The sequence below is a fragment of the Somniosus microcephalus genome, chromosome 2, assembly GCF_052327205.1.
Source record: "Somniosus microcephalus isolate GS21.2 chromosome 2, FLI_Smic_1.0, whole genome shotgun sequence".
NCBI classification, from domain to species: domain Eukaryota; kingdom Metazoa; phylum Chordata; class Chondrichthyes; order Squaliformes; family Somniosidae; genus Somniosus; species Somniosus microcephalus.
Window position 1 is genome coordinate 211,964,241 of NC_140988.1, and position 13,965 is coordinate 211,978,205.

Consider the following 13,965-nt stretch of genomic DNA (forward strand, 5'->3'; position numbering starts at 1 on the left):
TGGAGGAATCAGTGTTAGGCGGTTGCTGTTCCGTGGTTGTTCGTCGGTTGTGCGTCGGTCGTCTTGTGGGAAGACGAGGTTCAAGCTACGCGTTGCTACCGTGAAAATCATTCACGGATACGGGGTCATCAATTGTAGTGTTGGAATTGATGAGCTCCCGTACTCACGTCGTTGGGTCACCAATGTAGCGATTCGTGTGCATCGCCACTAAATAATCGAGTTCGACTTCGACGAACTATAAATAAGTTGTTTATTTACAGGAACAGGTTAAATACAACAGGTAAGGCAACAGGTAAGATGGCTGACTGTAGGAGCACCGTGGTGTAGGTCTTTCCCCAGCGGGGACGCCACGAGGACTAACTAGAAGTTTCCGAGCTCAACTGCTAGCAGGTTCCGAGCTCAACTGTTAGCAGGTTCTGAGCTCAACTGTTAGCAGGTTCCGAGCTCAACTGTTAGCAGGTTCCGAGCTCAACTGCCAGCAGGTTCCGAGCTCAACTGCCAGCAGGTTCCGAGCTCAACTGCCAGAAGGTTCCAAGCTCTCACGTCATCACGTTCTTCCTGCCGTTGAGGAGTCACGTGATGGACGGCGTGACGTCATCACGCAGAGTACAGGAGAGAAGCCTGAGTATAGTAACAGATACATACAGTAAGGTAAGTTAAAGGGAATTATGTATCTCAATGTAAGGGACAACCGGTGGTACCGCCACAGCACTGTATTTACACTATAATTCATGGCATTGTGTTTATATTTTAAGTTGTTGCATTGTACTTGTATTATAATTTAATTTAATGCACTGCTTTTTATTTTAATGTAATGTGCTGTATTTGTATTTTAAATTATTGTATTTGTGTTTTTATTTAATTCCCTCTATTTGTATTATAATTACACAGCAACTATTTGATTGACTGTTGTATGGTTCACACTTCATACACCACTTGAACACCATTTGGAAGAAGCACTGAGATCAGCAAGGGCACAGAATGTACTCTGGGTGGGGGACTTCAATGTCCATCAAGCTGGCCAAGTCCTGAAGGATATAGCTGCCAGTTTGGGCCTGCGACAGGTGCTGAGAGAACCAACACAAGGGAAAAAGCTACTTGACCTCGTCCTCACCAATCTACCTGTCGCAGATGCATCTGTCCATGACAGCATTGGTAGCAGTGACCACCGTACAGTCATTGTGGGGACAAAGTACCGTCGTCAGACTGAGGACACCCTCCATCGTGTTGTGTGGCACTGCCACCGTGCTAAATGGAATAGATTCAGAACAGATCTAGCAGCTCAAAACTGGGCATCCATGAGGCGCTGTGGGCTATCAGCAGTAGCAGAATTGTATTCCACCACAATCTGTAACCTCATGGCCCGGCATATCCCTCACTCTACCATTACCATCAAGCCAGGGGACCAACCCTGGCTCAATAAGGAGTGTGAAAGAGCATGCCAGGAGCAGCACCAGGAGTACCTAAAAATGTGGTGCCAACCTCGGGAAGCTGCATCACAGGGCTACATGCATGCTATAGACAGAGCTAAGCTAACCCACAATCAATGGATCAGATCAAAGCAATGCTGTTATGCCACATCCAGTTGTGAATGGCGGTGAACCATTAAACAACTAACGGGAGGATGAGGTGAAGAGATTGCAAAGTCTCTGGTTGAAGAATGGACTCAGTCGAGAATATTTTTGTGGACTTTATGGGATTTTCTGAGGGCATTTTCCCTGTGGTGGGATCGCCCTGTGCAAATGTGTGGGCGACTGGTTTGTTAAAACTCCAGAGAACGCATGGCAGTTGGCTGTGACAAAAGAACTGTCAGTAATCCAGAATGTATGGGTTTGCCCAATAGTCCTGGAAAAAGGAAGGGGCCATTGAACTTGAAGCCACTCTAATATGCAAAGCACTTCTCACCTCCATCTCAGAAGAGAAGCAGAACAATGAACCCACTGGCCTCAGCCAGCCGAAAAGGAGCCAGTTTTTTTCCCAACACAAAGACCGAAAGATATGTCCCAGACTTAGGGCCATTAATCCAATACTCAAGGGTCCGAGGATGACTCATCACTGATTAAGCACCGGAATGCTTAGAAACAAAAGGATTCTAAAGATTGGCGGGAAAAGATAGGGGTAGCCAGACTACTATAAAGATAGATTCTTTTCCACCATTCTCTCTCGCTCCCTGCTCCAACAAGATCGAACTAACAAGAAGTACCAGAGAAGCCAACGAGCGGAGCGATCGAAACCAACCGCGTGTGGGGGTAAGCATAGTCTCTCAGAAGTGAAGCTTTTGGGCTATTCGAGGGTGGGAGCTTCATTTGGTTCAGCCAGGCGAAGGGGTTTATGCGACTGGGTAATTCGTTGGTAGGGGTGGAATTAGAGTCCACCATAGCAACAAGGGAATTACTGCTTGTTATAGTCCCCAGTTTTGTACTGTATGTATGTTGATTGTAATCTGGATTTTATTCTCCACAAAACAGTAATTTCGTTTAGTAGTGCATGTTTTAGCCAGTGTATGTTAGACCAAATAAATACAAGTTTGATTTTTCACCGAAGCATTCCTGTCCGTGACTTTTTCATTTACACTCTGAATAATAATTCCCGGGTATAGAACTTTCATAAGGCGGGGGCGATTCGAACCATCCGTCTAGCAATTGGGCTAGGATCAAAAACTGCTTACATCTCTTGGCGACTGGCGGCAGAACCTGGGTTAAAGGAGTGTAAAAACCGCTTACATCTCTTGGCGACCAGCGGCAGAACCTGGGTTAAAGGAGTGTAAATCAGTCATGGACAGCGCTTCTGGTGAAAGATCCCAAATGGAGGAAAGGATTTTTTCATATGTGTTTAAGAAGGTTAACGTCACTAAGAAGTGGGTGCTAGGCTTGTTGCGTGCTGTGCATCCGGTGGACGCAGCGGCAGAATGGACGGAGGGCAAGGAGCATAGGTGCACCATTGAAAAGGCGATATGGCTCGTCTGTCTACAAAGACAAGTGCAACTGCTAGATAAGCAGGTTGCTAAGTTAGAGGCAGAGCTCAGTGAGTCCGAGGCACAGACGCAAGGGCTGTAGTAGGGAGCAGGTTATGCATGGAGCTAAGGGATGAGAAGCAGGGAAGAATAAGCCAGGAGGAAACCTTCCGTAACCATAAGGAGTTCCTGCAATGCCAGGTAACTCAGGCAAAGGGGAACGAGAGGGTGGTTAGGGAGGAGAACGCTCGCTTGTCGAGTAAGGTAAAGGTGCTGGGAGAGCAGTTGATGGATATTCAGGTGGCATACAGAGTCGCCAGCACTGGAGGGTTTGATACAGGTAATCATGGTCCTTGCCAGGAGCAGATCCGGAATTTGCCCAATGTTCTATCTAAGGCCAAAGGGATGGTCTGCTTGGTAGCTCCGGGAGTGGCCCAGGTAGATGAGGAAGAGCAGGAGGGAGATAAGAAGGACTGTAAGGCAGAGGAGGACGCTCGACCACCGCCCGAAGTGCCGGGACCAGGACCCATGTGCCCTGTCCGGCAGCAGAAATACAGTGTGCCTGTAGACGGTCAAGAGCAAGGAGCACTGCAGAGTGACTTCGTGGTCCCGTATACTACCTCCCAGCTGCAGGCAATAGTCTCTAACCTGACTGTGATGAAATATATTCCATTCATCACTGCCTGTTTTCTGTGTCTTCTAACTGTCTGCTTTCTGTGTCTTTTCCCTTCCCCCAGTCCTCATGTATTATGCATTGGAATGTGCTGGAACTGGTTGTGTGCAGGGCTCCGCCCATACCTGGCTCCTTTGTAATCTAACTTCAGTCCGGCATCAGCCTCCTGAAGGTAGACATCTCTCTATTTTACGTGTTATGTTCTGAGTTAATAAAAGCCTTACTTTTGTTCTGCTAACTTCGAGTCTCGGAATAATTGAGGCACATCAATTTTATTAACTCAATTTTCAACACTATGGATCAACTCCTGAAACCCGAACGTTTGGATTTGGATCAACATGCTCCGGACGCATCAGCACGCTTCGGACACTGGTTTGACTGTATGGAATTCTTCCTGGACAATTCCGCAGCCGTCAAAGACGCTACGGACACTGCGAAGATGAGACTCGGAATGCTACGGAATTGGGTAAGCCACCGGGTTTACCCCCTCATCCAAGACGCCGATACGTACCTGGCCGCCTGCAACACCTTAAAGGCGCATTACCAGCAGCCTACGAATGAGGTGTATGCTAGGCATCTACTCGCTACTCACGCACAGCGACCTGGGGAATCGGTGGAGGAGTTCCTAAGCATCCTGAAAAAGCTTGGCAAGGACTGTAAGTGCCGAGATGTAAAAGCCGCAGTGTACACCGACGAGCTTGTTCGCGATGCCTTTATCACAGGCCTCAGCTCCACTCACATCCGGCAAAGACTGCTGGAAAAAACGGGGTTGGACCTGAAACAGGCTGCGGACACCGCGCGGTCCCTGGAGATGGCCCAGAGAAACTCGGACGCCTACTCTTCAGCCCGCGCCGCCCACGCCGCCACGTGTGCGCCGAGGGCGCCGCCATCTTGGAAGGCATCTTCCCCGCCCAGCAGCCCGACACCGGCAGGGCCCAGCTCTCCCCCCAGAAGCCCTACGACAGCCGCGACGCGTCAAGGACCCAACTGCTACTTCTGCGGGCAGCCAAAGCACACCAGAAACCTGTGCCCGGCGAAAGGCACCACCTGCTTTAAGTGCGGTAAGAAGGGGCACTTCGGGAAGGTGTGCAGAGGGAACCCCGCCGGAAAACCAACCGCCGGAAAACCCGCCACCGCCGCGTGTGCGCCGTGGGAGCGGCCATCTTGGACGCCATCTTGCCCGACCTCGTGGGGTCCGCCATCTTATGAGCAGACAGCGTGGACGCCATCTTGTCTCGATCAGGGCCCTACAGTGGCATCGGTCACAGTGGACCAGACCAGGCCGCATCCGCTATCCAAATCAATGGTGGACATCGAGGTAAACGGGTGCCGGGTTAAATGCTTAATTGACAGTGGAAGCACGGAGAGTTTTATCCACCCTGAACTGGCACAACAACTCTCCCTAAAGGTGGTCCCTGCTCAGGGTACCATCTCTATGGCCGATAAAACCCAGACATCGACCATTCTGGGTTACTGCACGGTACAATTGTGCGTTAACGGAACTGTGTATGATAATTTTAAAGTATTAATCATGAAGAATCTATGTGCGAGCGTGATCTTGGGTTTGGATTTCCAGTGCAACCACCAAAGCATCACGCTCAAGTACGGTGGGTCCCAGCCGCCCCTCACAGTGTGCGGTCTGGCTACCCTGAAGGTAAAGCCGCCTTCGCTATTCGCGAACCTTACCCCTAACTGCCGGCCAATAGCGACCAAAAGCAGGAGGTACAGCTGGGAGGACAGGCGGTTTATCGCGACCGAGGTAGACAGGCTCCTGAAAGAGCGCATTATTGAACACAGCAACAGCCCGTGGCGCGCCCAAGTGGTAGTGGTAAGGGGTAGCGAGAAGAAACGGATGGTGATCGACTATAGTCAAACGATCAACAGGTACACCCTACTAGACGCCTACCCGCTACCCCGCATATCAGAAATGGTGAACCAAATCGCCCAATACCGGGTGTTCTCCACCATCGACCTCAAGTCAGCGTACCACCAGCTCCCTATCAGACCAGAGGACCGCCCGTACACCGCCTTCGAGGCGAACGGATGCCTCTACCAATTCCTCAGAGTCCCCTTTGGGGTGACGAACGGGGTCTCGGTCTTTCAGAGGGAGATGGATCGCATGGTCGATGACCACCACTTGCAGGCAACCTTCCCCTACCTCGACAACGTCACCATCTGCGGTCACAACCAGCAGGATCACGACTCGAACCTCGAGAGGTTCCTGAAAACCGCACAAAAACTCAACCTCACCTATAACGAGGACAAGTGCGTTTTCAACACCACGCGCCTCTGCATACTGGGCAGCGTGGTGGAGAATGGGGAAATCGGACCAGACCCCGACCGATTGCGCCCCCTACGGGAGCTGCCCCTGCCCAACACTCCCAAAGCCCTGAAAAGGTGCCTGGGGTTATTTTCTTACTATTCCCAATGGGTCCCCAACTACTCCGACAAAGCCCGCCCCCTCTTGAAAGCATCCTCTTTTCCGCTCTCTGCTGAGGCCCACGCTGCCTTCAAAAGCATTAAGCAGGATATTGAGCGGGCCACGCTACAGGCAGTGGACGAGAACACTCCATTTCAAGTGGAAAGTGATGCGTCCGACTTCGCCTTGGCGGCCACCCTCAACCAGGCGGGGCGGCCCGTAGCTTTCTTCTCGAGGACCCTCCAAGGCCCCGAGATCAGACACTCCTCCGTGGAAAAGGAGGCCCAAGCCATCGTGGAGGCAGTGCGCCACTGGCGCCACTACCTAGCCGGCAAACGCTTCACCCTACTTACCGACCAGCGATCGGTAGCGTTTATGTTCAACAATAAACAGAGGGGGAAGATTAAAAATGATAAGATTCTTAGGTGGCGGATCGAGCTCTCCACTTTCGAGTACGACATCATTTACCGGCCAGGGGCCCTTAACGAATCCCCTGACGCCCTCTCACGAGGGATGCGTGCCAGCGCCACCGAGGATCGGCTACAGACCCTCCACAACGACCTCTGCCACCCAGGGGTCACGCGGCTGTTCCACTTCATAAAGTCCCGTAACTTACCCTACTCGATTGAGGAAGTTCGGTCTCTGACCAGGAACTGCCGCACTTGCGCTGAGTGCAAGCCTCGGTTCTACCGCCCAGATAGAGCCCACTTAATCAAAGCTACACGGCCCTTCGAGCGGCTCAGCTTAGATTTCAAGGGCCCCCTCCCGTCCGTCGACCGCAATGTTTACTTCCTGAACATTGTGGACGAATACTCCCGTTTCCCATTCGCCTTCCCCTGCCCAGACATGACCAGCGCCACGGTCATTAAATGCCTCAACAGCCTGTTCTGCCTGTTCGGTATGCCGAGCTATATCCACACGGATAGGGGGGCGTCCTTCATGAGTGAAGAGCTACGCCAGTACATGCTGTCCAAGGGGATCGCCACGAGCCGTACCACCAGCTACAACCCCCGGGGTAACGGCCAGGTGGAGCGAGAGAACGGGACAGTGTGGAAAGCAGTCACTCTAGCTCTAAGGACCAAGGGCCTCCCTATCTCCCGCTGGCAGGAAGTCCTCTCGGATGTGCTCCATTCGATACGGTCGCTATTGTGTACGGCCACTAATACCACGCCTCATGAACGAATGTTTGTCTTTCCCCGGAAATCCACCTCGGGCGTATCCATGCCGTCATGGCTCTCCACCCCAGGTCCGGTACTCGTGCGAAGGCATGTGAGGGGCCACAAGACGGACCCTCTCGTGGAGCCAGTACACCTACTCCACGCCAACCCCCAATACGCATATGTCCGGCACGCCGACGGAAGGGAGGACACCGTGTCCATAAAAGACGTCGCCCCAGCCGGCATCAACAACAACCACGGCAATAGCAGCGACGACGATCACAGCAACCCTTACCCACCCACTATTCTTTCATCACCCCCGGAAGAACACCGACCAACGGCACCCCCACCAACTACCCCTTCAACAACCCCGGCGGCACCCCCGGCAGAGACCCAGGAGGCTACCGGGGACACCCAGCCGACACCCGCGGCACCACAACAGCCACGTCGGTCGCAGAGGACTATCAAACCCCCGAACAGACTAAATCTATAGAAGGGGTGAATGTGATGAAATATATTCCATTCATCACTGCCTGTTTTCTGTGTCTTCTAACTGCCTGCTTTCTGTGTCTTTTCCCTTCCCCCAGTCCTCATGTATTATGCATTGGAATGTGCTGGAACTGGTTGTGTGCAGGGCTCCGCCCATACCTGGCTCCTTTGTAATCTAACTTCAGTCCGGCATCAGCCTCCTGAAGGTAGACATCTCTCTATTTTACGTGTTATGTTCTGAGTTAATAAAAGCCTTACTTTTGTTCTGCTAACTTCGAGTCTCGGAATAATTGAGGCACATCACTGACCAAACTGACCAGCACAGGGGACCCATCTGTCCATTTTACGGATGTGGAGCAGGTGGGGGGGGGGGGTCAATAATTGTAACGAAGCTGAGACAGCCAAATTACTTTTATTTTCCCTGGATAGTAGGTTGTACCAGTCGCTCTCAGCGGGTAGCTAGAGGGGGCAGAGTACGTTAGAGGGGATAAAGGATGACATCCTAGAGGCTATGGGCCTCAATGATGGAAGTCCCTTTTCCCGAGTGGAAAGGACACTGCAGTCAGCTGGGGAGGCATCGCAGGCTTTGGCCCATCCACCGGAGTGCCTGTGCGGGGGTGCCCGACTGGGCGCAGCTGCAGGGGGAGCCTAGGGCTCATTGGCTGAGGACCCTGGTGGCGAACAGCCTGCTCAGGATCAAGGCCAAAGCAGAGGGATGGTTCGATTCCAGGGATCCCCAGACCACAGAAGAGAGTGTGATCCGGCAGTTAACTCTCTCTTTTAAGAATGGTAGGGGTGAGGATGACAAACCAAAGGGCAGAGTACACAAGTTAAAGCCTAGTGGAGGCAACGTTAGAAGAGAGTGGCGCCAGGAAGGGGGTAGCTCAGAGAAGAAGCAAGGCTGTTATAGGTGTGGAAGTAAAGGGCACCGGAGGAAAGACTGCCCAGTCTCTGACAAAAGGAGCGGGAAAGGGGATCCTCCAGCGCCAGTGCAGAAAGCCGCAGCTGTGGCAGGAAGCAGCACTGATCCATTCGCGGTATTAGTGGCTGCTCTCCGCGCAGTCTTTCCGGCAGGGCAGGGTAGGGTGGACGCGGCAGCGGGCAGCATACTCCCATCCGCCCCGAACAACCCTAACCCATGACTAGGGGCTTCTCAGCCCGTTTACCTGTGCCCACTAAGTTATGATGCTTGGAAGAGACCGTGCGTGAAAATGGGGGTGGAGAAGGTGCAAGGGACCTATCTGCTGGACACTGGAGCTTCAAGCACCATTATCTATGCGGATAACCCGACCACATCACCTCTATTGAGCAGGGTCCCATATAATTTAGTAGGGTTCACCGGGAATGAACAGGCTGGGTCTTTCTCCATCCCGCTAGCCATCGATCTGGGTACACTCCATACGGAGTGGAATTGTGTCCTGATGCGGTGGGAGCAGGAGGGAATAGGCATTTTAGGGGCATACTTCATACTGGCCCACAAGATATTGGTGGATTTCCAGAATCACTGTCTTTGGGGGGCAGTATGCACGGGAAAGGAAAAGGAGGTGGTAGTTATACCAGGGAAGCAAGGCAAGGGAACTGTGTGCACGATGAAGCCCAAGGGTAGTTATGACCTTGAACTTTTGGTCACTTCTACCCCGGCGGAGTACATAGCGGATGTGCGAGCCAACCTCGCGACATTCGCTACACACAAGCACGACGGTGGGAGGGTAATAGGGGTGGAGGTCAGAGTAGAAGGGGACCCCATGGCCCGACCACAGAAACAGTACAACATCCCCAGAAAGGCAGAGGCGGATTTAGAGACGGCAGTGGGATCACTGGTTGAGCAATGTGTGTTGCGACCCATGTGAACTCTCCGATTTGGCCAGTTAGGAAACCGGACAATTCGTGGAGAGCCACTGTGGACTATCGGGTTCTTAACAAGAACATCCCAGCCTGTGCCCCCACCGTCGCAGCCGTAGCCGACCTGATCGGGAGTATCCCAGCATCCGCGAAAACATTCACGGTGCTGGACATTTCGAACGGATTCTGGTCTATCCTTCTCAAAAGGGAGGACCAGTATAAGTTCGCATTCACTTTCAAGGGTCAGCAGTACACATGGACCTGCCTTCCCCAAAGGTTTCATAACAGTCCTTCTATTTTCCACCAATGTATGGCCAACTGTTTAAAAGGGCTCAGCAGACCACAGCAGCTTGTGCAGTACGTGGACGACCTGCTTTTGTTCTCCAACGAGGGGGAGGAGCATGGCCCACTGCTGGCTGAGCTGCTGAGTCTGTTAAAGGTAGCTGGGTTCAAGGTTAATCCCAAGAAAGCACAGATCGGCCAGCAGGAAGTAAAATTCCTCGGGCTGACTGTGCGTGCTGGGGAGAGGGCCACCGATGAGGCGAGGAGGAAGGCGGTACAGGAGCTACCTGCCCCAACCACGGTAACAGGGGTAAGATCCTTCCTGGGACTCACAGGGTACTGCAGGGATTTCATAGAGGACTATGCCGTTACGGCAGCTCCTCTACTCCGGCTCCTCCACAAGGGAGTGGGCTGAAGACTGCATGGCAGCTTTTAGTCGTCTGAAGAGAGATCTGCAGAATGCACCGGCTTTAGGAGCGATTGATGGGGGAAAGGAGTTCTTTTTGGAGGTAGCTGCCACAGGGGACAGTTTGAGCGCAGTGCTGCTCCAGGAGCGGCATGGCAAGCTGAGGCCTGTGGTATACTCATCAAGAATCCTCACAGATGTAGAGAGGGGGTACTCCAATTGTGAGAGGCACCTGCTTGCCACACATTGGGCCGTGAGGAGATCACAAATCTTCACGGGGGTGTCCCCGGTAACTCTCTTAACCCATCATATGCCCACTCAGATGCTTCTGGATGGAAGGATAAAGGACGGCACAGTGAGCAGTGCATGCATTGCTCGCTGGACTTTATTGCTCTCTCAGATGAATTTGAGTGTGAAAGGCCTCTGTAAGCCCAAGCTCGCCGCAATTTTGATCTACCCAGGGGTGGCCCACAAATGTTCTGTTGAAGGGGTATGGGACGTAGACATAGGGTTTCGGGCTGGGATCCATCCCACGGGCCGCAAGATCTATGTAGACGGGTCCAGTACAGTGGTGGCTGGGGAGCGACTCACTGGATGCGGGATTTTTGACCCAAAGGCAGGCATTGCCAAGACCATTAAACTCCCGAGCACCATGAGCGCCCAGCACGCTGAACTGTCGGCGGGGGTGTATGTGGTTACCCACCCCGAAGAGTTCCCTACACCCTACACGATTTGCTCGGACAGCATGTTCACTTGCAATTCGTGTACAGAATATTTAGCCATTTGGTCTCGTCGTGGGTTCACATCTGCAGACGGAAAACCTCTAGCAACCAAGCCATTGTTGCAACAGATCCTAACATCGATAGGAACCTAGGGGGATTTCTATATCCACAAAGTCAAGACCCATTCTAAGACAGAACCCCATGCGGAGGGCAATCAGCAGGCCGACATGCTGGCCAAAGAGAGTGCTCGAACAGGCACGTTTTGGGATCCATATGGGTCGAGTCTGGTAGCAGCGATGAGAGTCAGAGGTGGGACCCAAGGGAGTGCAGGGGTAGCATTGGCCCCGGACCTAAAGATGGTCCAGGCATGGGATCCCGCCCTAAAGACTGTTCTGGAGATGCTGGCTAAGGGAGATAAGGTAGAGGGTCCATACGGAGTGGCAGGTATTACGGTAAAGGAAGAAGCCTTCCCATGCCGAATAGCCACAGCTTTGGGGACCGCAAGGATTCTAGTGAGGGAAGTGTTCTCTAGGTGGGGGCTACCACAGTATCAGGGGAGTCACTTCACAGGGGCAGTCATGCAGGCGACTCTGAAGATGCTAGGTGTAGAGGGTAAATGGCACGTCGCACACAACCCGCAGTCATCGGGGATTGTGGAGCGGATGAATAGGACCATCAAGGAAAGGTTACGGAAGGAGACGGGAGACTCGCCTAGAAAATGGGCGGAGGTCTTGCCGTTAGTTCTGATGGGGGTCCAAGCCAGCCCGTCTAGAAGCACAGGATATTCCCCACATGAGCTCATGACTGGCAGAGTCATGAGAACGCCCAGCCATGTACTGGCCCCGATTCTCACGGAAGGTCAGTTGAGAGAGGTGAACCGGGACAGGTTTGTTAAGAATTTGCTTGAGCATCTCAGACAAATCCATCGGCAGGCTGCCAGTAACATGGGGAAGCAACATCGTAGAAATCGTTTCTTGCTTGAGCCTCAGAGGCACCACGAGTGGAAGGTCGGAGAACAAGTAATGGTTAGAAACTTCGCCAGGGTAGGGACTTTTGAACCACTACACATGGGATCATACAGTATCGTGGATAGGGCGAGTCCAATGGTATATGCAGTCAAAATGCCCCGACGCACTAAGTGGTTCCATATCAATCAGTGCAAGCTTTTCAACCCTGGGGAAAGAGCTGATAGGAGGAAACAGCAGGGAGTGGTGAGCTGCGCTACAGGTGTGGGTCTCCAGCCCATAATCTGGGACTGTGAGGAACCCACAGAGGGACCAGTTGTTCCGCCTGTGGGGGCAGGAGTGAGAAGGAGTGCCAGGATCCCACGGCCGAGGGTGCCATGGACGCCTCCTTACACACCGGTGAACGAAGGAAGCCGGAGTCGGAAGAGGCCCAGGGTCGAGGAGACCTAGTGTGGCCACCCGGAGATGGGTGGCGCTGTACATAACTTCTTTCTCTCCTGTCTGTTGCTTTAGCTTGTCTGTATAGTTTGGATTTTAATCGTGTAGCTGCGTCTGGAAAGGTGAGGCTTCACCCAAGGACAACTTTGCATTCTGTATGTTTTTAGGGAACGCCTAAGCCAGCACGAGTCACAGGGGCGACACCGAGGAATCGGTTATCTTCGGCTGCACTGGCGGAGATGGACCGACCTTGACCACAGGAGGTGGCTCGAAGGATGGGGCGAGCGACTATCTCCACGAGGGAAGATGGCCTGGATGGCTGGGGTCGAATTCCACCCGGTATTCCAGCCATGACAAGTTCACCTATGGTGAAGCGTCCCTCTCATGCCCGAGAATAGGGGTTACCACCTCCCGGGCTAGGGTAACAGAAGGTAAACGGGTGTGCCTTAGCTGTAGGGGACACATTCCACTGGGAAGGTGGTGGTGGTTCAGGAAACGTGAGCACTGATACAGGGGACCAGACAGCTGACTGGGAAAGACTAAGAAATGACACGTACCGGACGATCACGGGGTTCTCAGGGAGGAGTGAATGTGTGTTGGGATAAGTGGTGGGAATCCGAGGAAGGGATTTATGTGTGTATGTGGGGGTCAGAAAAGATCTGCCCAGTGGGTGTGTCGATCGTGTTTAGCAGGTGATGGCAGGACGCCAGGGTTGGGATCGGAGTGTGGACTGCTGTGTAATCCCAAAACCCCCGAACACCATCAACGTCACAGAGCTCATCTCATATACCAGGAAGCCCCCGCCCAGAGCCCCGACGGTACAGGTGACTGTAGATGGGTATCGCACCACCACCAGAGGTCCAGGGAATGGGTTGGTGTTAATCCCTACTGACAAAGTGTTTCAGAACGTGCACTACACCGTGGCATCCGTGATCCTGAACCTGACTGAAGTCCATCTGCCTGTGTGGTGTCCAAGGAAGATGGAGAAGCTTTATGAAGCTCTGTTAAAAGTGATGTTTCAGGAATTTTATGAACTGGACTATGGAAATGTAGAGAAAGAGCAGCTTTATAATCTGAATGTTGGGGATAGTGTGGGGTCCGGGAGGCAGAGAAGAGGGACTTGGAATGATGTAGCCACAGCGTTCAGTACAGGAACGGGTATTGTTAATAGTATGGATGTTGCACAACTCTGGATGCAGACCACCGGGTTAAAGAACCAACTGTGTAAGATTCTAGGGGAAGAGAATACAGTGGTGGGTTCAGAGCTTCATGAGGACCAGGCAATGACCGTTCATTTAAAGGAGGTCATTGCGGAGCTGGAGAGGCATGCAAAAACTCAATAATTTGATACGGGAGGACAGGAACGCCTCGGAGCAGGCTGCACGGAATGAGGTGTGTGTGTTGTATGGAGCATGGTTGCTGGGCGAGGGCCGCAGTAACGTGGAGGACCTGAGGCAAGGTCGCGTCCCTTCATGGTTAAGCAACAAGCCGTGCTGCACCTGTATAGCAATTCGTTGAGCCCGAGCCAGCTTCGTTTAGCCTCTGAGGCCTACCCTGTCCCTGTAGATTGCGGGCGGTCCAACCATAATTTGTGGAGCATTTCGGGTACCTGATTCCTT